The following is a 24,701-nucleotide window of genomic DNA, read 5'->3' as shown; positions in this document are numbered from 1 at the left end:
TTATTTTATATTTTGCAGAGAGATGTGACGCTCGGATAATTAAGCTACAGTAACTCCACGCTAATGATGCCAAGTCATCATCATTATGAAAAAAAATCAATCAAGAAATATTTCAAACTCAATTCAAATTCAAGTTTCAAGATAAGTTTTCATTTCTTAAAACTGTCAAACAAAAATGTTCGTTGGGTTGGAAATATTCACTATTTAGTTTTCATGCATAAACATACATTATTTGAGTTAATAAATCGCCTCCAACCTATTTAAAACAGGACCAAAACAATCCCATTTAACCTATTTACTTTTAAGCAAAATTCAACTGAGTTCAACTAAGCTCCAAACTTTTTATGGCAAGGCCAAATATTGCATTGCATTTATTGGCCAAGTTCCATTATCTGCAAAAGTCATTTGATGGTTTATTTAAATACAAAAACTGTTTCTGTAAAAGAAAAGGTAGAAAAACAAGAAAATAGAAGAAGGCCTAAAACTACTTTGCCGCTGGGCCTAGCCCAACAGGCCGATCCAGCCAGCCCAACCCCCACCCCAGTTGATCGCCCTGTTCCCCCGATTAGTCGCTACAGGGGCGAGCCCCGCCGGACCAGCTCGTCGGCATGGGCGAGGGGATAAGGACTGCCCCGCCTCCTCGGTCCTCTCCCCCTGCTCCACTCCCCCACTTCTCCCAGATCCGCCTTCCCTTCTCGTTCCTCACCCCTCCTTCCTCCCTTCCGCTCGAGACTTACCTTGCCGGGCGTGTTCGTCACCGGCCACCTCGCCCGGTCGCGCCCACCAAGGTCCCCAGCGCTTGAGGATGTGTCGAGCAGCCGCGTCGTCGTCGACTACGTCGGCTACATGGACGGGATCCACCCCGGAGCGCCTGCATCGCCGCCACGCCTCGTCTTCTTCTTCCTCGGCTCCGACGCATTCCGCGACGGTTCCGGAGCCAGCGAGCCTTCCCCGAGCTTCCTTTTGCACACCTAAAGGCTCCCGGTGAGCCGCGCGTCCCCTCCTCCCGTTCTCCTCTACTCCCGTTGACGAACACCCCCCGTAGCCACCGTCCCCGAGCACATCCGAGCTCTCCCGTACGTGTACGCGTACGCATACGTGTGTGCCGCGCTGCTGCTCCTTGCTGATGCTGCTTTGCACCTGCTGCCGTCTCCGGCTACTGTCGCGCTATGCCGCCCCTGCCCATGCTCGGCTCGCCCCGCACGCGCGCCCATTGGTCGTTGCCTGCCGCTCCCCTTGCGCCCACGCGCGCACCCGCTCCGCCTGCTATAGTCGCGCTCACCATAACTGCAGCCATGTCGCGCGCGCTCCGTCACTGCGTGCACCACGCCGGCCGTGCCCGCTTTCGCCTGAACGCGCCCGCCTCCGCACGGCCTCGCCGGGTCCGTGCGTCGCCCGCTGCGCTGCAGCCGCCGCCGCCTACTGCGCTCGCTAGCGCCGCGCAGCACCACTGCTTGCCCGTCCCTGGCCACACGCGCGGTTGACTGCGGCATGGCCGGGCCGGCTTCGCCGGTAGCTACTCTGTTGCCTCTGCCTGCTGCTATGCAACACTGCTACAGTAACATTCAGTTACTGTAGCAGTAGCTAGCTTTACTGACTTTACGCTGACTAGCTCTCTAAACAGCCCCTAAACAGCATTAAGACAAGTCCTAAGATGGGTAAAAATTATATGAATGGGAAGTAGACGTAACAAGCTTCATTTTGTTTCATTGGACCTGTTTCAGATAATGCATGGATTAAATCCTACAAAACTCATAAAATGCTATCTTGTGTTAAAAGGAATAGAGTTACTCCCTAGCATAGTGTGTGTACGTGAGTGTGCAGTGTGTAGGCACCACAGCCGTGTGTGACCGGCTATGCCACACCCTGGCCAGCCTTTTAGTTAGTTTATAATTAGTAGTACTAGCTAATTTATCCAATAGTAGATTACATGTGGACCCACTAATGGTTTAGAGAAAAACAAATTTAAAATAATTGTCTAAGTCAACGACATGTGGCCCCGTACACTGTTCATATGTTGACTAGTTAATCTTTGACTGGGTCAACCCAACCCCTGGCCCCACTGTCATACACTATGCTAGAATAGCATTAGGAGACAAAATTATTTTACTGTGTAATTTCTAAATATAAGTAAATTCAAAAAATAATATAAATTAATCCATAACTCGGATGAAAATACTTTGTACATGAAAGTTGCTCAGAACGACGAGAAGAATCCGGATGCGCAACCCGTTCGTCCGCCACGCATCCCTAGCATAGTGAACACACAACTTTCCCCCTCCGGTTCATCTGTCCGAAAACGCGAAACGCCGGGAATACTTTTCCGGATGTTTCCCTCTTTCACCGGTACCACCTCGTACCGCGTTAGGGCACACCTAGCCTCACGCTTTGTCATGTCATGCATCGTCATGCATTTGTTTGTGTTATAATTATTGTTTCTTCCCCCTCTTCTCTCTCTAGACACCGAGACCGACGCCGCTGCTACCCAGTACGACTACGGTGTTGACGACCCCTCTCTCTTGCCAGAGCAACCAGGCAAGCCTCCCCCTTGATCACCAGATATCGCCTATTCTTCTCTATACTGCTTGCATTAGAGTAGTGTAGCATGTTACTGCTTTTAGTTAATCTTATACTGCTGCATAGCCTGCCCTTGCTACTACTGTTGTTACCTTTACCTACTATCCTACTGCTTAGTATAGGATGCTAGTGTTCCATCAGTGGCCCTACACTCTTGTCCGTTTGCCATGCTATACTACTGGGCCGTGATCACTTCGGGAGGTGATCACGGGCATATACTATATACTTTACACTGTTACATTACCGGTGATACTGTTTGGAGATGGGGGCTGAAGGGGCAGGTGGCTCCATCCAGATAGTGGTGGGCCTAAGTTCCCGACGGCCCCCGACTGTTACTTTGTGGCGGAGCGGCAGGGCAGGTTGAGACCACCTAGGAGAGAGGTGGGCCTGGCCCTGGTCGGCGTTCGCGAATACTTAAACACGCTTAACGAGATCTTGGTATTTGATCTGAGTCTGGCCACTGGCTTATACGCACTAATCATCTACGCGGGGAAAGTTATGGGCACTCGACGTCGTGGTATCAGCCGAAGCCTTCGTGACGTCAGCGACTGAGTGGCGCGCGCCGGATTGGACCGTAAGCCTGCTCTTGTATTAAGGGGGCTAGTTCTGCTTCCGGCCGCGTACGCAACGTGCAGGTGTGCAATGGGCGATGGGCCCAGACCCCTGCACCATAGGATTTAGACCGGCGTGCTGACCTCTCTGTTGTGCCTAGGTAGGGCTGCGACGTGTTGATCTTCCGAGGCCGGGCATGACCCAGGAAAGTGTGTCCGGCCAAATGGGATCGAGCGTGTTGGGTTATGTGGTGCACCCCTGCAGGGAAGTTAATCTATTCGAATAGCCGTGATCTTCGGTAACAGGACGAATTGGAGTTGTACCTTGACCTTATGACAACTAGAACCGGATACTTAATAAAATACACCATTCAAAGTGCCAGATACAACCGGTGGTCGCTCTCTCACAGGGCGACGAGGGGAGGATCATCGATTAGGATTATGCTATGCGATGCTACTTGGAGGACTTCAGTCTACTCTCTTCTACATGCTGCAAGACGGAGGCTGCCAGAAGCTTAGTCTTCGACAGGACTAGCTATCCCCCTCTTATTCCGGCATTCTGCAGTTTAGTCCTCATATGATACCCTTATTTCATTTGATACCAATGCATACATATGTAGTGTAGCTCCTTGCTTGCGAGTACTTTGGATGAGTACTCACAGTTGCCTTGCTCCCTCTTTTCCACCTTTCTATACCCGATTGCTGCGAACAGACGTTGGAGTCCAGGAGCCAGACTCCACCGTTGATGATGACTCCTACTACTCAGGAGGTGCCTACTACTACGTGCAGCCCGCTGACGACGACCAGGAGTAGTTTAGGAGGACCCCAAGCAGGAGGCATGCGCCTCTTTCGATTTGTATCCCGGTTTGTGCTAGCCTTCTTAAGGCAAACTTGTTTAACTTATGTCTGTACTCAGATATTGTTGCTTCCGCTGACTCGTCTATGATCGAGCTCTTGTATTCGAGCCTTCGAGGCCCCTAGCTTGTAATATGATGCTTGTATGACTTATTTTATTTGTAGAGTTGTGTTGTGATATCTTCCCGTGAATCCCTGATCTTGATCGTACACGTTTGCGTGTATGATTAGTGTACGATTGAATCGGGGGCGTCACAAGAGACTTCAGTCTCGCTAGTAGTTTCGCGTGGACTTCGATGTTTAGCTTGTTACCTCAGCTACGATCTTGTGCCCTCGGCAGGATCTGGTAGATAGTCAGGCTTCCTAGCCTTTTCCTTTTGTAGATGTCTGTACTCAGACATGTTAAGCTTCCGCGTGTGCTTGACTTGTATGCTCTGAATGTTGGGTCATGAGACCCATGTTTGTAATATCTGGCTCTTCGGAGCCTAATGAATAAATACTCTGAGTCGTAGAGTCTTGTTGTGATGCCATGTTGTATTTGCGCATGTCGAGCATATTGTGTGTATGATTGAAATGCTTGGTATGCGTGGGATCCGATAATCTAGTTGTTTATCCTTGGCGGCCTCTCTTATGGGGAAATGTAGTCTAAGTGCTTCCGAGAGCGATAGTAGTCCGCTACAGCCCGGTTCACCAGAGTCCTGCTAGCCCAGCACTATTGCCCTGAACACTTGACTGGCCGGCATGTGTTTCACTGTGTCTGTCCCTTCGGGGAAATGTCACGCGGTGACATCCGGAGTCCTGCCTAGCCTGCTACAGCCCGGGTTCCCGGAGTCCTGTTAGCCTAGTGCTACAGCCCGGATTCACACGCTGCTGACCGACATGCTCGATGTTGATTCACGTATGCCTGTCCCCATAGGTTAGTGCCGCTTTGGGTTCACAACTAGCCATGTCGGCCCGGGTTCTTTGTCATATGGATGCTAGCGACACCGTCATATACGTGAGCCAAAAGGCGCAAATGGTCACGGGCCATGGTAAGGCGACACCCATGGGAATACCGTGCGTGAGGCCGCAAAGTGATATGAGGTGTTACCGGCTAGATCGATGTGACTTGGAATCGGGGTGCTGACATCTTTGGCGAGGATTTTTTATTATTTTTTCTAAGGTATTCCGTGGAGTTTCAGGACTTTCCGAGAATATTTGCTTTCTGCACATAAAACAACACCAAGGTAATTCTGCTGAAAACAGCGTCAGTCCAGGTTAGTTCCATTCAAATCATACAAGTTAGAGTCCAAAACAAGGGCAAAAGTGTTTGGAAAAGTAGATACGACGGAGACGTATCAAGCGCTCTTTTTCCTGAAAAGAAGGCATGGGCGTTAGTATGCCTCTGAGAATAATGTCTTGCAATAAAGACAGCGCGCCGTACCGCTGCGCCGGTGTCTCAATCCGGACTGCGGGTCTTTTCTGCCTGCCTGGCCTCGTGGCCCCTTGTTGGCTAGTCGCCGCAGGCTCGGCCTTCTGCCTCGAGGACCTCCCCTACAAAACACGGCTGTTATACGGCAATCAAAAAAGCGCAAGGAAGGATCCCCTTCCAAAGTGCTGGGACTTCGGTCTCAGTCACCTGTGAGGCTGGAAGTAGCCCAGGGTAATCGGCTGTAATGGCCACCAAAGCGTTGTCATTACTCGATTGGTAAAATACCCCATCGATCAGCTCCACAGATATGTCTGAATCCTCCTGGGAGGCCGGGTCAAGGGACCGTCTAGGGTCCTCGGGTTGTGGAGGAGGGCTGTTTATCTCCTTTACAGCCTGGCGCAGCTCCTGCAATGAAATCGCTAGACTGAATACTTAACTACGGGAATACGAAATGGATGGGCGAGAAAAAGTCTCCGCTTACCCAGCTCGGAGGATTGTACATAGAAAATCCGCCCTGTGGGTTGACACGAAGGAATTCCTCCTCTTCTCCCTTGTACAAAGTGGATAAGATTTTTATTAGATCAGCAGCCGATCCCGGCCCTTTGCGGCCGTGGCGGGTGGCGTCATCCTCCCCGTTGAAATCTCACATAGGATGGCCTCTATATTGAAGCGGCTGCACCCCCCGCATAATACATATGGCCATGACCTCGATCATGGTCAATCCGGATCGAGCTAAAAAACTTATCCGGCTCATCAGGTAAAGAACGTCCCTGTCATCTTCTTCCTGGGAGCTCCATGGATGCCAGCTCCGGCGCTTCTTCAAAGGGGCGTTGTCGAACTCAGGAAGGCCGATTCTAATAGGATCCAGGAGGGGGACGTCTTCTATATAAAACCATTCTGAAGGCCAGTCTTCGGACGTCTTCTTTGGGGTTCCGGACAGGTATCCGGTCCCGGCAATACGCCACACTTCGGCTCCGCCCACTTGATATATCAACCCCTTCTGAGAACGGGGCACAAGGCAGAACAACTTCCTCCACAGAGCGAAATGAGCCTCACAGCCCAAAAACAACTCGCAAAGGGCTACGAATCCCGCGATATGCGGCATGGAGGCAGGCGTAAGGTTATGCAACTGGAGGCCGTAGAACTCCGGGAGCCTCCGGAGAAACGGATGAATTGGAAATCCGAGCCCTCTTACCAAATAAGGGACAAGGCATACCCGCTCTCCCTTGGAGGGATTAGGAAGGCTCTCCGCTTGCTCTCCGCCATTATAGGTGGCAAGCCCAGCTCGAACTAGGACCATGTACGCTGGGGGAAGAAATCCCTTGGTCTGAAGCATCACTAATTTGCTGTGCGGGACGGAGCATCTCTCCCAATCTCCAGGCTTGGGGCTAGGGGAGCGAGAGGAGGAGCTGCGTCGACCGGCCATGATGGAATGGATCTCTATCGAATGCGCTCCGATGAAGGCTCACCGAGGGAGGATGGTGTGATTTGGATCTAAATCCTCGTCTTTTTAATAGGCAGCTCATTCACACAGCTAGGGGGTTAAATGTAAAAACACCCTGACTCTTCACATTCGCTCGACACGTGGAAAGTGGCCATTATTGGGCGTGGAAGCCAAGGAGTGCAACATTCACACAAGGCCGGACACTATTTCGACAGGTACACGGAATTTGGAGAGGAACCCGCCTTGCAATGCCGAAGACAATACTACATGTCGGACTCATCGTCATTGAAGCCTGGTTCAGGGGCTACTGAGGGAGTCCTGGATTAGGGGGTCTCCGAACAGCCGGACTATATCCTTTGGCCGGACTGTTGGACTATGAAGATACAAGATTGAAAACTTCGTCTCGTGTCCGGATGGGACTCTACTTGGCGTGGAAGGCAAGCTAGGCAATACGGATATGAATATCTCCTCCCTTGTAACCGACCTTGTGTAACCCTAACCCTCTCCGGTGTCTATATAAACCGAAGGGTTTTAGTCCGTAGGATGACATACAATCATACCATAGGCTAGCTTCTAGGGTTTAGCCTCTCTGATCTCGTGGTAGATCTACTCTTGTACTACCCATATCATCAATATCAATCAACCAGGACGTAGGGTTTTACCTCCATCAAGAGGGCCCGAACCTGGGTAAAACATCGTGTCCCCTGCCTCCTATTACCATCCGGCCTAGACGGACAGTTCGGGACCCCCTACCCGAGATCCGCCGGTTTTGACACCGACACTCTCCCACTCAAAAAAACAATCCCGCCTCCTCGTCTCTTGTTCTGTCCCGAGGCCGAGCAGTCACACAGCGAACGTGCGTGGTGGCGACCGATCGATCTGATTCAAATCGATCCGTTCCTAAAGATTCGAAGCAACCGGCAGCACGGATCCGATCGATCCGAACATATGCGCAGCAGCATCCTTTCCTGACGGTTTGAAGCAGCCGACAGCATGGATCTGTTCCTCATTGATCCAAACATACACGCAATGGCGGCGGCCGGCAGACTGCCGATCGGCCGCACCTAACGCTGCAGGCTGCACCGATCACGCGTCCGCCTCCCTCGCGACGATACAGCGCGTCGTAATTTTCTCTTCCTCTCTGTTAGCAAAATAGCAATGTGTTTTTGCTTTTTTCTAGACTAGAATAATGCCCGTGTGTTGCAACAGGATATAAATACTCTAGTATGTTAACTTGTGATTTACCTATTAATAATAATGTTATTATGTAAATAAATGTTCATCAAATTCTGATCGTGAATTATCTTATATTTTGATTAGAAGTTTGATAAGTAAATTAAAGTGAATTGGTTCAGAAGGTTAGTAAATTAAGGTGATTGATTATCATATACATGGAAGGTTGGACGAAGGGTGGTGAAAAGAAAGGTGAAATGAGAACTTACATTCTTTTTAAGTAGTAGAGATTACAGTCATCTCTAGGTTCGAATATAACCCATTTCTGTGTTGTTTGTCCTAAATGTTTTTGTAAGTTGTAACAATTATGTATGAAATTATGGCTATTGGGCTAAATCTTATTTAAAAATATTTAAATCTATGTGTTTAGGCAAAACACGGGGCATTAGCTATTGTTTTAACTTGTTATTATGTGAGGTATACTTCATTGGCTTCACAATTTCCGATATCTCATCTGTAATTTTATTTGTTAAGTCAGATAATATGGACAATTTTCTTCTCAAAAATAAAGGCACCGCCACAAGATACTCTAGAGGACATGAATTGGGAGGAGGAGATTCAATATGATCCAGGCAACTAATTGTATTGCCTATTGCTATTGCTATGTGAGAGGTGCTTTTCAGCAGTGAAATTGGTCAAAACTTGCTTGCACAATCACCTCAACGATGACAGCTTGAGTGATGATGCTATTTGTTATGTGAAGAAAGAAGCAATGGAAAAGGTCACCAATGATCAAGTGGTTGAGTATTTCATGGCTCGAAGGAAGAGAATATAACGAAGGTAATTTTTAAAATTTCAACAAATTTAAGTACTTTGATTTGTGCATTATATTATGTTCTACTTGAAAATTGAGTTCTAGTTTTTACATTGTAGGTTATTGAACCTTTAATGTCTAATGATGTGTTTTGGAATTTGAGAATGCAAGATCTTTTCAAGTAATTTGTCATTTGTTTTAGCATTATATTAAGGAGTTTGACTGTTGCATTCTGTTTATAAATCCACTTATATTATGTTTGGTAATCCATGTTGCAAGCTATGAAACACACCTTTATTTAATACATCGTTGTTTGAAATTTTTACACCATGGTTAAGTGGTGCATCAGGGTAAGATTAGCTCCGAATCCGCCCCTGATCATAGACCCTATTCAATAAGTGAAACACATTAGTCATCCGCTCTCCGGTTGGGCGGTAAGGGTTGGAGAAGGGCAATCATTCATTCTTAAAACCAACATTCTTACTTAAGCTTAAGATCAAAGAGTCAGGCGGAAAAAAGTGAAAGCTCCCCATTACCGTTTCTCCTGTAACTAGATTCCACGAAACCATAACAATCCTTAGAATGTTATTCCAACTCAGCACCTTTTGTTTTGAAATCTTGAGAAGCCCCACTTAGGTGCCAAAGGACGGTGATGGCGGGGTTCAGCCTCTTTCTAAGGGCAGTGAATCACTTGGTGGCGGAAGGGGGTGATCGCTCATGTCAGGACGTTTTGCCTTGCTCGATTACAAGTGTGGTGTGGGTCGGCCCAATACCGCGGCTCGCCTTGTCTCGCTTAATGTTACAGTAGTGTAGGTATGATTTCCGGGATTTTTTCTGCAAAAGTAATGAATTCAAAAATTGTTCGTGAATATGAAAAAATGTTTGTGAATTCAAAAAATCTTTTAAAAATGAAAAAATATTCATGAATTTGAAAAATGTTGTTAATTCAAAAAATGTTTATAAATACAAAAACTGTTCATGAATTCATAAGTTGCTCCTGAATAAAAAAATATGAATAAAAATATTGCTCGCGGTCAAAAAATGTTCATGAATTCAAAACATTTATAGTGTTCAAAAATTGTGCAGGAACCAAAAGAAGTTCATGAATTCAAAAATTGTTCGTGAGTCCAAAAAAATAGTCGTGAATTCATAAAAAGAATCTCATAGATTTGAAAAAAGTTAGTGAATTTGAAAATTATTCGCTAATATGAAAAGTTCATAAATTAAAAAAATCACGAGTTAAAAAGTAGAAATGGAGAAGTAAAAAAGAAAAGGAACATAAAGGAATGAAAGGAAAATGCTAAAAAACGATAGAAACCCAGAAAAAGTAGGGAAGACAACAGTTTTCGTCCCTAGAAGGTTCCAGCTCGGACAGTTTCCCTCAATTTGGTCACGCCACCCAATTATGCACGAATCCAACTGTGCCTCAGTGTCTAGCAGCACTACTCCACTACCCAGCCAACTCAGGATCGACCGCTAGATGCCCCCTTTTTTTCTCTCTTTCTCTATTGTTAGGTGTGCATTAATGGGTTGGCCCATACGTGCCATCGCTTTAGGCGATCGAAGCGTTTAACACTCGTAGAGAGCGATATATATCATTTTTGTGGTGGATTTGGGCTACGACAAGCGGCGGCAAGGCTCTCCCCTGCATCCACATTTCCACCCGACGCATCATCCTTGTTGTGGCCTCTGGCATGGCAGGTGTGGTAACCATCTTCTGGTAGCGCATGTCATGGCTGGGCCGTTGCGCCCGACTTATGTTCTTGACTCACTGTATGGCTCCTAATAGTTGGGTTGCTTGCCTACTATGTGCACGCTTTCCATTTTGTGTGGTTGTGCCCACGTGTCCATGTCCAGATTGTGTGCGCTTGCATCATCTTCGTTGGCTCAACAACTGCTTTGGTGTGGATCATCATTTGTCCTTTTTTCTCTTTTCTTTTTAATCCACCTAGGGTATAGCATCAACCGTGTATGATCTTTGTGTGTGTATTGTGTTGGTTGTGTACATCCTAATCATGCAGAGGCTAAATGTGTGTACATTATGTGTTGTGTCTCTTTGATGCTATATTATCATTCGATTAGAAAGCCTTATTAATAAAATGTTTTGCTGGTAGTGGCAAACCGGAACATTTTAATGATGCTCTACAAGCAATGGGGGAGAACATATCCTTGGATTCGATAGTTGGTTCTATTTTTCGAATAGATACTAATGTATTAAAAGTTCCTTGAAAATATAATAAAAATTACATTGAGGTACCTAGAGCACCGAGCAACCACTATCGACAACGCGATGATGTCGCCGCTCACATACCGAAGATGGCATGACCTTGTCAATTACAACCTGAAAGTCTTTATGCATGTGCCCCTAAGGAAGAGTGCCCTGGAGTCGCATTTGTTGTTGTTGAACCCTTGAATTAATCTGAATTTCCTAACATCAAATCTCGTTGGCATGCACGTACGACGAGAAACCCTAATCTCACCTTCCAAAGATATGATAGGAATCTACGCTGGAGCTCCGCATACCGCCGCCAGCCGCTGGAAGTTCCCCATGAAGTACTCCCCCCCCCTCCCCCACAAACCCACCCGCTCTTGTACGTCGTCACGTCGTCGTGGCCCACCATGTTATGCCCAATGTCCAGATAGTGGTAGTTGATGAAGGCCTCCCTAGGTTTGTTGCTCACCCGCGGCTCCATGAACCCGTATAGGCCGTTGATCCACCCGGTGGCCACATCTGCCGCGCGGCCGTCGCCCGTGCAGCACCAGAAGGCCACATACTAGATGTTGTATAGCACACCCCTGTTGTGCGGGTACAACATGGCAGAGTCCGGGAAGACGATGCTGAGCACGCCACCGTGCGGCTCCATGACCATCATCAGGGTGTCGTTCCACGACAGGTGCTACTCGTTAATGCTCTCCCACCCCGCCTTGCCCACGACACACCGCACGTAGTCCAACTTGTTCTTCGTGTAGGTGCTCAGGTTCTTAGTCCGGTTCAGCATCCCCTCCGGGGGGATGTTGATGTCGGTGCTTCTCAGGTCGATGAACGCCATGCTACGCACCCATCTCATCTCCCTATAGTAGGCCACCGTCGTGTCGAGCTCCAGGAAGAACGCGTCCATCTTGCCCACGAGCCACGGGCAGCTACCGAGAAAGAGGGTATGTAAGAACGTGTTGTTGCCCGACACCACGGCACGGATGGTGAGGTCTGGGAGGAACGGACTGAGTGTGAACGTCTCCTATTTGGCGAGGATGGCGGCAGTGGTCTCGTTGAAGGACCTGGCGATGTTGACCACCGTCACCGTTGGAGGCACAACGGAGAGCTTCAGCTTCCACGACACCACCACGCTGAAGCTCTTACTGCCTCCACCCCGGATGGCCCAGAATAGATCCGGCCCCATGGTCGCCTTGTCGAGGAGGTCACCGTCAGCTTTGACGATCCTGGCGTCGAGAATGTTGTCCGCCCCGGTGCCGAACATGCGCATCATCAGGCCGATGCCGCCTCCACTAAGGTACCCTTCCTCGGTGCCGAACTTACCATATTCAGTCGAGAAAATTGAACTCTTAATGGCAATAATAGCTTGCTTGAATTCGTACCTATTAGTAGAATTTACCATGGGTTCGATACCTAGGGTAACCCTTGGGGAAATAGGTGGGGACTATTTACAATCTGAAACCAGATCAAATGTAATTAGAAATTGATTTTGTGGAGAAGCGAAGGCGCTCGCGGAGCCCCGAGGCCGACCCATGGGCAATGCTGCCTGATGCGGTGTCCCCGACAAGGCCTCATAAGGAACAAGCATGAGACGACACCGCTTGTTGCAGTGTCACGGGGGGAGATGATGCGGAGGCTTTACGTGTTCGAGTGTGGGTCAGGGGGATGGGGTGATCGCCGATGCAAGAATTGGGGGGTTAGAGGAGCAGCCTGGGCGATGACGGCAGGGCGAAGGTAGCACACGACGGTGCCCACTAGCCTCCGGTGACACCAACAAGCTATTCGGTCTTTTCAGGTAGGTGGTTCAGGCTGGAAGAAGATATGATGAAGAGGACGAAGGGGTTGGGTTGGAGGGGAAAGGGTGCCCGGCCATTGATTTTCAATCCGATGGTTGGGGCAAAATCTGACATATACATCTTTTTCATCCATAATCGTTCCAAATCTTTATTCCTTGTTCAAGACAAAGACAATCTGACGCCCATGCACGCATTCATGCATGTTGGCTGGCGTACACATCAATCTGCACTCTTCAGCCATCACTCCTTACCACTTCATTTGTTTTTCCTTTTAAGAAGTTCACTTGTTGCAGGAAAGCCTAGACGGCTAGGAGCGGCGGGATGCTATGTTCGTTCCTGAAGTAGTCGCAAGGATCCACCTCCCCCTTCACCGTTGCCAGGCGCCAGAAGTTCCCCATGAAGTATTTCTCCCCCCAAACCCTCCCGCTCTCGTATGTCGTCACGCCGTCGTCGCCGACCGCATTCTGCCCGATATCCAGGTTACGATAGTTGACGAAGGCCTCCCTCGGGTTGCTTCTCACCAGTGGCTCCATGAACCCGTACAGCCCATTGATCCACCTGGTGGCCGCCTCTGCCGCGATGTCATGGATCGCGCAACACCAGAAGCCAACGTACTGGATGTTGTAGAGCATGCCCCTGCGGTGTGGGTATGACGTCAGGGAGTCCGGGATGACGCTGCCAACCACGCCACCGTGCGGCTCCATGATCATCATCAGGATGCCGATCTGCAACAGGTGCTCCTGGTAGATGCTCTCCCTCCCCGCCTTGCCGACGGCGCACCGTACGTAGTCTGACTTGTTCTTGATGTAGGTGCCCAGGTTGTTGGTCTGGTTGAGCATCCCCTCCGGGGGATGTTGATGTCGGTGCTGCTCAGACCAAGGAATGCCATGGCGTGCACCCAGCTCATCTCCCCGCAGTCAGCGGCTGTCATGCCCAGCTCCGGGAAGAACGCTTCCATCTTGCCCATGAGCCGCGAGCAGATGCCGAGGAAGAGGGTCTGGAAGACAGTGTTGTTGCCCCGCAGCAACGGCGCAGGTGGTGAGGACCCGGAGGAACGGCCTGAGCGTGAACGTCTCCTATTTGGCAATGACGGCGGCAGTGGTCTCGTCGAAGGTCCTCGCGATGTTCACCACCGTCACCGTCGGAGGGACAACGAACAACTTTAGCTTCCACGACACCTCGATGTCGAAGCTCTCACCGCATCCACCCCGGATGGCCCAGAAGAGATCCTCCCCCATGACGGCCTTGTCGAGTGAATCCACCATGCAATGGGCATAGCCAACCATGGTCGTTGCAGGCTAGCTAGACACGTAGGAGCGACGGGATGCTCAGCTCGTTCCTAAAGTAGTCGCCGGGATCCAGCTGACCCTTCACCGTCGCCAGCCGCCAGAAGTTCCCCATGAAGTACTCCGCCCCCAAACCCTCCCTCTCTCATATGTCGTCACGCCGTCGTCGCCCATCGCGCTCTGCCCGATGTCCAGATCGTGGTAATTGACGAAGGCCTCCCTCCGGTTGCTGCTCACCAGCGGCTCCATGAACCCGTATAGGTCGTTGATCCACCCGGTGGCCGCCTCCGCCGCACCGTCGTCGACGCGCAGCACCAGAAGGACACGTACTATATGTTGTAGAGAACATTGTTGCGGTGCGGGTATGGCGTGGCGGAGTTCGGGATAACGTAGCCAACCACGCCGTCGTGCGGCTCCATGATCATCATCAGGGCGCTGTTCCGCATAAGGTGATCCCGGTAGATGCTCTCCCAACCCGCCTTGCCCACGGCACACCGCATGTAGTCTGACTTGTTCTTCACGTTGGCGCTCAGGTTGTTGGTCCGGTTCAGCATCCCATCCGGGGGGATGTTGATGTCGATGCTCCTCAGGCCGATGAACGCCATGGTGCACACCCAGCTCATCTCCCTGCAGTCGGCCGCCGTCGTGCCGAGCTCCGGGAAGAACACGTCCATCTTGCCCACGAGCCACGAGCAGCTGCCGAGGAAGAGGGTCTGGAAGAACGTGTTGTTGCCCAACACCATGGCATGGATGGTGAGGCCCGGGAGGAACGGCCTGAGTGTGAACGTCACCCATTTAGCAAGGACGACGACGGTGATCCTATTGAAGGTCCTAGTGATGTTGACCACCGTCACCGTCTGACGCACAACGGAGAGCTTCAGCTTCCACGACATCACCACGCCGAGGCTCTCACCGCCTCCACCCCGGATGTCCCAGAATAGATCCGGCCCCATGGTTGCCTTGTCGAGGAGGTCACCGTTAGCGTTGATGGTCCTGGCGTCGAGAACATTGTTCGCCTCAGTGCCAAACTTGCGCATCATTAGGCCGATGCCTCATCCGCTGAGGTACCCTTCGACGCTGACCGTCGGGCAAACGCCGCACAGGAATGCAAGCGTGGGGCTGGTCGTGCCGCCGACGTAGTAGAGCTCGCCCAACGTCACCCCTGAGTCCACCCACATGGAGGCCTCCCCGGGATGGACGCGCACGGCGCGCGACCTCGCAAGGTCCAGCACCGTGAACACCTGGGCGCTTGATACGTCTTCAACGTATCTATAATTTTTTATTGCTCTATGCTATATTATCTACTGTTTTGAACATTATTGGGCTTTATTATCTATTTTTATATTATTTTTGGGACTAACCTATTAACCGGGGGCCCAGCCCAGAATTGCTGTTTTTTTCTGTTTTAGGGTTTCGAAGAAAATGAGTATCAAACGGAGTCCAAACGGAATGAAACCTTCGGAAACGTGATTTTCTCATCAGATAAGATCCGGGAGACTTGGACCCTCCGTCAAGAAAGCCACGAGGCGGTCACGAGGGTGGAGGGCGCGCCCCCTGCCTCGTGGGCCCCTCGAAGCTCCACCGAAGTACTTCTTCCTCCTATATATATATATCCACGTACCCTCAAACGATCAGATACGGAGTCAAAAACCTAATTTCACCGCTGCAACTTTTTGTATCCACGAGATCCCATCTTAGGTCTGTTCCGGAGCTCCGCCGGAGGGGGCATCGATCACGGAGGGCTTCTACATCATCATCCAAGTCTCTCCGATGAAGTGTGAGTAGTTTACTTCAGACATACGGGCCCATAGTTAGTAGCTAGATGGCTTCTACTCTCTTTTTGGATCTCAATACAATGTTCTCCCCCTCTCTCGTGGAGATCTATTCTATGTAATCTTTTTTTTGTGGTGTGTTTGTTGAGACCGATGAATTGTGTGTTTATGATCAAGTCTATCTATGAATAATATTTGAATCTTCTCTGAATTTTTTTATGTATGATTGGTTATCTTTGCAAGTCTCTTCGAATTATCAGTTTGGTTTGGCCTACTAGATTGGTTGTTCTTGCCACGGGAGAAGTGCTTAGCTTTGGGTTCAATCTTGCGGTGTCCTTTCCCAGTGACAGAAGGGGCAGCAAGGCACGTATTGTATCGTTGCCATCGAGGATAACAAGATGGGGGTTTTATCATATTGCATGAAACTATCCCTCTACATCATGTCATCTTGCTTAAGGCGTTACTCTGTTTTAACTTAATACTCTAGATGCATGTTGGATAGCGGTCGATGAGTGGAGTAATAGTAGTAGATGCAGGCAGGAGTCGGTCTACTTGTCTCGGATGTGATGCCTATATACATGATCATACCTAGATATTCTCATAACTATGCTCAATTCTGTCAATTGCTCAACAGTAATTTGTTCACCCACCGTAGAATACTTATGCTCTTGAGAGAATCCACTAGTGAAACCTATGGCCCCCGGGTCTCTTTCTCATCATATCAATCTCCATCACTTTATTATTGCTTTTCTTTTACTTTGCTTTTACTTTTTACTTTGCATCTTTATATCAAAAATACCAAAAAAATTATTTATCATCTCTATCAGGTCTCACTTTCGTAAGTGACCGTGAAGGGATTGACAACCCCTAAGCGTGTTGGTTGCGTTGAGCTATTGTTTTTGTGTAGGTACGAGGGACTCGCGCGTAGCCTTCTACTGGATTGATACCTTGGTTCTCAAAAACTGAGGGAAATACTTACGCTACTTTGCTGCATCATCCACTCCTCTTCGGGGAAATCCAACGCAGTGCTCAAGAGGTAGCAGCGCTCGGCATGGGTCAAGTATTAAACTTACCATATGCCTCGCAAGAGATTTTCTTGATTTTGGCCACTTCTTTCTGCGACTCGGCAAGCTTGGCTTTCAATAGCTCCAGCTCCTTTAAGAGATCTTTATTCTCTTGTCGAGAAGTCCGTCTCAAATGTAACAAAATTTTGTGTCAAACACATGTCGATCCTTAATTCGGCCACCCGTGCCCAAATTAAGGCTTGGGGGCTACTGGGTTTCGCGCTTCTGATTTAAAAGTCATTCAAGGGGTACATCGATCTTCTGATCAGGTGTTGCCACCCGACCAGTGGTTCGGGGGCTCCTGCATTGACGATTCAATGCAAGAAATTAAATCTGCAAAATAATTTCCGAGTTGATTACGATCCTCAAGTTGGTCAGCCGCACCCATCCTGGGTCTTGAGAGCTATTGCGCACCACATTTCCGTTCCTAAGTATGTTGACGAGCAAGTATTTGTTCCTCGGCCCGATTTTGCAAATCAACATGAGTCTCGGAGGCTACTGGGATCAGCAGTTTTATGCTATCCTTCAAGTGAATACCGGCTGACACACACCTTGAGGGCTACTAGCTATACATCTCGGAAGATAATAAATTGCACCAATCAGAAATAATTTCCGTAACCCAAGGCCGATGTGGTGCACCACCTCGAAGCAGTCCAGCATAAAGCTCGGATGCAAGTGGTTGGCTCCCTAGAGGAATTTTTTGGCATTAAGCTTGGCTCAACTCCTTCAACCTTTTCCTGACCAAGGTAATCTATGACACCTTGAATGCCGACCGGTGTTGGGAGCTCAGATGCAAAAGACACCTCGGATGCAGCCCGTCATTGGAGCTCATCTGCAAGAGGACACCGCGGCACGTGAAAAACTTCAAACCCCGAGATGTGGCATAAAAATAATAAGGCATTTATAAAGGTTGGGAACTTAAAGGGGCTCCTCGGATGCCCGGCGTGTGAACTCCTCAGATACCCGACGTGTGAACTCTAAGGATACACCTCGGCGATCCTCAAGATCGGAGATGGTAATATTTGTTGAACCAGCTTTCGAGACCGATGACCGAAGACGAAGAACATTTCGGAAGAAACGAGGAGCTTCCGCAACTTGAAGACCGGTTCATGGGGCTGCTGTTGGTTTCCTGGACTAGGGGGTACTCACCACGTCGTCTCCTGTCCAAGTGGGTCGGGTCGAGGAACCCCATGGCGGTTCACTAATGGGCCACTTCGGGCAACCCATAATGTGTATAAGGAAGACTCCACAAGACTTGGCACACAAGACAAGGACTCCTGTTATCCTAGGCCTCCGGTATATTATATAAACCGAGGCCAGGCTAGTCAATAGAACTTCCATGACATTACAACTTAGATCAACAATCTCGTGATAGATACATGTACTCTGTACTATCTCTCATATCAATACAATGAAAAGCAAGACATAGGGTATTATCTCTTCGAGAGAGCCCGGACCTGGGTGAAATCCTATGTCTATGTTATCATCGCTCCAAGCTGCCTAGCTTAGGACCCCTACCTCGAGATATGTCAGATTTAGCATTGACAACGGTAAGGGCCTTGGTTGGACAATAAACTCATGATGCGGGTTGTTGATCGATCGTGACGTTATTTGGACGCATACCCCACATCTACACATTGAGAACGCATCATAACGGTGTCTACCAGGACTATGTTGGAAATCAAGACAAGATCCTAAGTGCAAGTATAAGGTTGTAAGTAAAGTCCTCATATCCATGCCTATTTCCATTATATTGATATCTCCATACAACTTGTGATAGTCGGTCCAAAAAATTGAGAACTCTTAACGACAATGATAGCTTGCTTGAATTCCTACCTATTAGCAGAATTTGCCATGGGTTTGATACCTAGGGTAACCCTGGGGGAAATAGGTGGGGACTATTTACAATCTGAAACCAGATCAAAGGTAATCAGAAATTGATTTTGTGGAGAAGCGAAGGCGCTCGCGGAGCCCCGAGGCCGACCCATGGGCAATGTTGCCTGGTGCGGTGTCCCCGACAAGGCCTCGTAAGGAACGACCATGAGACGACACCGCTTGCTGCAGTATCACAAGGGGAGATGAGGCGGAGGCTTTACATGTTCGAGTGTGGGTCGGGGGGATGGGGTGATTGCCAATGCAAGAGTTGGGGAGTTAGAGGAGCGGCCCGAGCGACGACGGCAGGGTGAAGGTAGCGCAAGACGGTGCCCAATAGCCTCCGGTGACGGTAGCGGGCTATTCAGTCTTTGCAGGTAGGAGGTTCGGGGTGGAAGAAGATATGATGAACATGACGAAGGGGTTGGGTTCGAGGGGAAGGGTGCCTGGTCTTTGATTTTCAATCCAACGCCTAGGACAAAATCGACTTATACGTCTTTTTCATCCATAATAGTTCCAAATCTTTATTCCTTGACAAAGACAATGTGACGCCCATGCACGCATTCATGCATGTTCGCTGGTGTACACATCAATCCGCACTCTTCAGCCTTCACCCCTTACCATTTTATTTATTTTTTTCTTTTGAGAAGTTCACTCATTGCAGGAAAGCCTAGATGGCTAGGAGCGGCAGGATGCTCTATTCGTTTCTGAAGTAGTCGCCGGGATCCACCTTCCCCTTCACCGTCGCCAGCCGCCGGAAGCTCCCCATGAAGTATTTCTCCCACCAAACCCTCCCGCTCTCGTACGTCGTCACGTCGTAGTCACCGACCGTGTTCTGCCCGATATCCAGGTCACGGTAGTTGATGAAGGCCTCCCACGGGTTGCTGCTCACCAGCGGCTCCATGAACCCGTACAACCCGTTGATCCACCCGGTGGCCGCCTCCACCGCGTTGCTGTCGGCCACGCAGCACCAGTAGGCGACGTACTGGATGTTGTAGAGCACGCCCCTGCGGTGCGGGTACGGCGTCACGGAGTCCGGGATGACGCTGCCAACCACGCCGCCGTGTGGCTCCATGATCATCATTAGGACGCCGTTTTGCAACAGGTGCTCCTGGTAGATGCTCTCACACCCCGCCCTGAACGGCGCACCGTGTGTAGTCCGACTTGTTCTTGACGTAGGTGCCCAGGTTGTTGGTCCGGTTCAGCATCCCCTCCGAGGGGATGTTGATGTCAGTGCTGCTCAAGCTGATAAATGCCATGGCGCGCACCCAGCTCATCTCCCTGCAGTCGCCCGCTGTCGTACCCAGCTCCGGGAAGAACGTGTCCATCTTGCCCACGAGCCGCGAGCAGCTGCCGAGGAAGAGGGTTTGGAAGACAGTGTTGTTGCCCTGCACCACGGCATGGATGGTGAGGTCCGGGAAGAACGGCATGAGAGTTAGCGCCTCCCATTTGGCGAGGACGGCGGCGGTGGTCTTGTCGAAGGCCCTGGCGGTGTTGACCACCGTCACCGTCGGAGGTACAACGGAGAGTTTCAGCTTCCACGACGCCACGACGCCGAAGCTCTAACCGCCTCCACCCCGGATGGCCCGGAACGGTTCCGGCCCCATGGCCACCTTGTCGAGGAGGTCACCGTCGGCGTTGACGATCCTGGCGTCGAGGACGTTGTCCACCCCGGTGCAAAGTCACATTTCAACCAAGGCAAAGCTATTTCAAGAAAGGAACTTACAGAATGTGTAATGTTTTCAATGTTTTCAAGTGAATCCACCATGCAATGAACATTGTCAGCAAGCTTCTTCTCAATCTCCTCCTGTAAGAGCAAAAAAAGAAGTGGTTCGACGTAAAGGCAAGGCAATACAACCAGACACTCGAGTATTTAATCAGGATTATTTTGCACCTTTGTTGCCTTAGAGCAACTCTAACAAACCCCGCATCCCGCCCTGACCCGTAAAATAACCGTCAAAATGCGGATCGGGGCAGAAAAACCAACCCGATCATACCACGCATCCTGCCTCGGTCCGCAAAAATTTTTAGGGGACGCGGCAAAATACCGAGCCCAACCCGAGAAAACGCGGGTTTCCCCCTCGCGGCTGGGGTGCCCTGCATATAAACGGAAGCGGTTGGTGGGGGGAGGGACATTTCATCCCGCGCTTTTTTCCACCAACCACCCCTCCTCTCCTCCCTCGCACCGCCGCCGGCCGCCGCCCAAGATTCCGGCAGGAGCACGCCGGAAGGCCGCCACGGGCACGAGGCCTCCCCTCCCTTCCCCCCCGTGTCGGCGGCCCGCCGGATTTTGCAGATCTGCGGCACTTCATCGCGGGCCGTCGGATTTGGCTTTTCCGGCCGCCGGTTGCTGCCCCAAGCGATGGAGTGGTCGGGGAGCCTCTCCCGCAGCCCAGGCAAAGGCGCATCGCCGCATGCAGGTACTGCTTCGTCCGCCCGCCGCCGCCGAAGGTTTGCGGGCATGGATTCGTCCGGCCGTCCACCGGGCTCGGCGCTCGCGCAGCGTCTTTGTGGCTTGCCGATGCCGCTCATAAAGTGCGACGACTGCACGCGGAAAGTGTTGCGGCTCACTTCGGGCACGCCGAAGCACCCCAGATGGGTGTTCTTCAAATGCGAAAACGACGGGGTACGTGCACTTGTGGTAGCTCATTTTGATAGCTCATTATTTGGTTCAATTGTGGTAGCTCATTTTGAACATGCTCACTCATGTGTGTAGGAAGATGGATGCTCATTTTGGTTTTGGGAAGGCGAATACATTGATTTGTTGATAGAAAGAAACATAATAGACGTTGACGCACTTCTTAGAAGAACCGAAGGCAATGATGCGGCTGCATGTGCAACTAGAGGGGAAGCAACGTCTACTTCTTTCGAACCAAAAATGAAGAAAGAAGAATGCAAAATCAAGAATCCGCAGATTAACAATGAATGCATGGAGAAGATATTAGTCCAACTAGTGAAAGCAGTTATGGAAGTTGGAAATCTTCTAAAATGTATACTTGTGATTCTTGTTTTCTTTGGTCTTATTATTCTAGCAAAGATTTGGTGATGTCTTATCTATTCAATGTTGTTGAAAAAGCAAAGAAATGCATTATAATGGATCAAATTAAGGTGCAAATTTAGATTTTTCGGGTTGGGACGAGCTGCACCAGATCAGACCCCGCAAAACCGACCCGTAAAAAAATATTCCGCAAATATCCTTTCTTACGAATTCGTTATGCGGGGTCTGCATCTGCGGCCGTCTGCGTCGGCCCGCAAAAACGGTGTTGCACAAACTACAAACACGTTTTGTGGGTCGGCGGGATACAGGATCTGCTAGAGTTGCTCTTAGCATCGCCCCAGGGTGCCGCTTCCTGACCTGCCCGATAGGCCACCAAGTGCGAGAAGGATACGCAGGATAAAAGGACCAGTTCGCTTTCCTCTAGTAATAAATCAGAAAATTCAGTAATATAAAAGTGAACCGGAAGCCAAACCATTTACTCCCTCCGTTTCTATTTAGTCTACATATTAGATTTGACTAAAGTCAAAGCTTACAAAATTTGACCAAGTTTAGATAACATAACATAAACATTTATCATAACAAATCTATATGTTGTGAAAAGTACATTCAATAATGAATCTAAGTGTTGACTTGTTATTGTATATGTTAATATTTTTCTCTAAACTTTGTTAAAATTTACAAAGCTTGAATTTGACCAAAATTAATATGCGGAGTAAATAAAAACCGAGGAAGTATGTGATAGCGCTGCTCCAATATAGCTTCCAGGTTTTCCTTTAGAACCTCAGCGACAGTTGACTGAATCTCTTCAATAGAAACAACCACGCCTACAGTCACAGATTGTGTTACAATAAATAAGGTGGTAAATTGGAAGGATTGGCCGAGAAAATGTCTGATCATAAAAAATGTGCACTAATTCAATATTCTTTTATCATCCGAACAAACACATTATCAAATAACATTGGTAGAAATGTACCGAACATGAGAGGCACCTTGTAGTAGGACGAAGCTTCATCAGCAGGAGCATACCGGAGCAGCCACATGTCCTCTCGCTGTCACCGTCGCCATTCGTCCAAGTCCCAAGTTCAAGTCGCACACGAACCCCGCAGGCGGATGGATCGCTATGTATATATAAAGAGATAGAGATGGTCTTAGAAGGTTGGTTTGGACTTTTGGGAGGAGGGCATGGTCCATGGCCAGTGAGAAGGCCGTGCCATGGATTAGTGATGTGGCAGACCATGTCGCGGATCGATGAGGTGGCACAAGCCAAACCGCATGATACATCCTTGCCATTTCCTTCTAGGAACTTGAATTATCTTGTTTTTTCAATGACTTGAAAAGAAGATCACTTGCTTTTACGATGGTCTCTATTGCTTTTAGCAAACTAACTTTCAAGTTCATGGAGCCATTCTATTCTGCTTTCTTCGACGATGTCAAAAATCAGTTGTTTTAGAGTTTCAAATTTATTTTTCTAATCTTCATTCAAGCCGTCCTTCTTTGATGATCATTGGCATGGACCGTCCCTTTTCTCTTATTTCACAAGAATATATAACAAGTGTGTGCTAACTAGCGTCTTTACTAGATCTTGTAAAAACAAGGACAAATTGATTATATGTTCACTGGCATGTTCTAAAGCAAATGGATATGAGAAAACAAGGACAAATTGATCATATATGTGATCAACAAGTCCTCCTTTATGTGATCAACAAGTCCTACTTTATGTGAGGCGGCCTTTATTGGTTCGCGTGCGGCCATGCAGGTGATCGCCATTCGCCGGTGCATGAGATTGGGGTTTAGAGGGGTGGCCTGGACGGCAATGGCACGGCGAAGGCAGCGCACGGCACCACCCGCTGGCCTCCAGTAACGGCAGTAATTCTATTTGGTCTTTGCAGGTAGGCGGTTAGGGCATCTCCAGCCATGCCCTCAGGAAGGTCTTTTCAAACGTTTTTTACGCTGGCGTCGAAAAAACGGCTCAGTCGCGTTATTAGGAGCCCGATTTTCGTCGGCTTGGGTCAAAAATAGCGCTGGTGGACTCAAACCGAATCCGGCGCGCTGGGGGCGTCCGGGGGCGGCGGGGCGAACTGTTTTGGCGCGAAATAGCCGCGGGCCCGCCGCGTCAGCGACTCTACCCTCTTCTCGCCCCTTCGTCGTCCTCATCGTCTCGTTTCCCGCGGCGAATCAATGCCAAAGCTGCCGCGCTGCCGCGCCGGTCAGCCTGCACCATTGATGCCTCACGGACGGCGCAGTGAAGACCGGATGACGCGCGTCCCTCGCCCTCCCTCGCCCGCCACGCGTACTCACAGCGGCTCGCGCACGGGCGGCGCCTCGGCCTATATAAGACGCGCCCCAGCGCACTCGGCGACTCGCACTCTCTGGCCGTCGTCGTTCCTCCTTCTTCTCTCTCTCTCGCCGTCTCCAGTTCATCACAACCATGGCCGAGCGCTTCCCAGGCGACGGCGCGGCGGCGAACGGCTTCGGTCGCCGCCATCTTCACGAGAACGAGGCTCGCCTCCTTTTCGAGGCCGAGTATCCGGTCCCGCCGGACATGCGGGTGCCCGGGGCGTGGAGGATCAGCGCCGGCGGCGTGCCGGTGCCCCCGATACCCACCGGCGCAGCGCGGCGTGCGGAGATCGCACGCATCCGCTCGTCCCTGCCGCGTGCGGCGAGGGAGGGGCTACGGTACGTCCCCGACAGCCCGCTCTGGGAGCCTTATTTCCGCCGCCGTCACGCCGAGCAGATCGAGGCCACCAACGGCGTCGAGCCCTCCAGCAGGCTCAACGCCGTCGGCGGGCGTCGGTGGTGGGGCGTGCCCGGGCGCACGTTGGAGGCCGTCCTCGAGTACATCGAGGGCGGCAACACGCCACGCCTCGAGTACCCCG

General features: G+C 50.0%; 2 pseudogenes; both read right to left on the bottom strand.

The window, feature by feature from the left end:
- Window positions 1-14,135: 14,135 nt before the first annotated feature.
- LOC125546679 lies at window positions 14,136-18,147 on the bottom strand (annotated as a pseudogene).
- Window positions 18,148-19,497: 1,350 nt separating this feature from the next.
- Window positions 19,498-22,865, bottom strand: LOC125546678 (annotated as a pseudogene).
- Window positions 22,866-24,701: the final 1,836 nt, after the last annotated feature.

Source organism: Triticum urartu, chromosome 3, assembly GCF_003073215.2.
Source record: "Triticum urartu cultivar G1812 chromosome 3, Tu2.1, whole genome shotgun sequence".
Lineage (NCBI taxonomy): Eukaryota > Viridiplantae > Streptophyta > Magnoliopsida > Poales > Poaceae > Triticum > Triticum urartu.
Note: the sequence above shows the minus strand (reverse complement) of the source record. Positions and strands in the feature narration are given on the sequence as shown.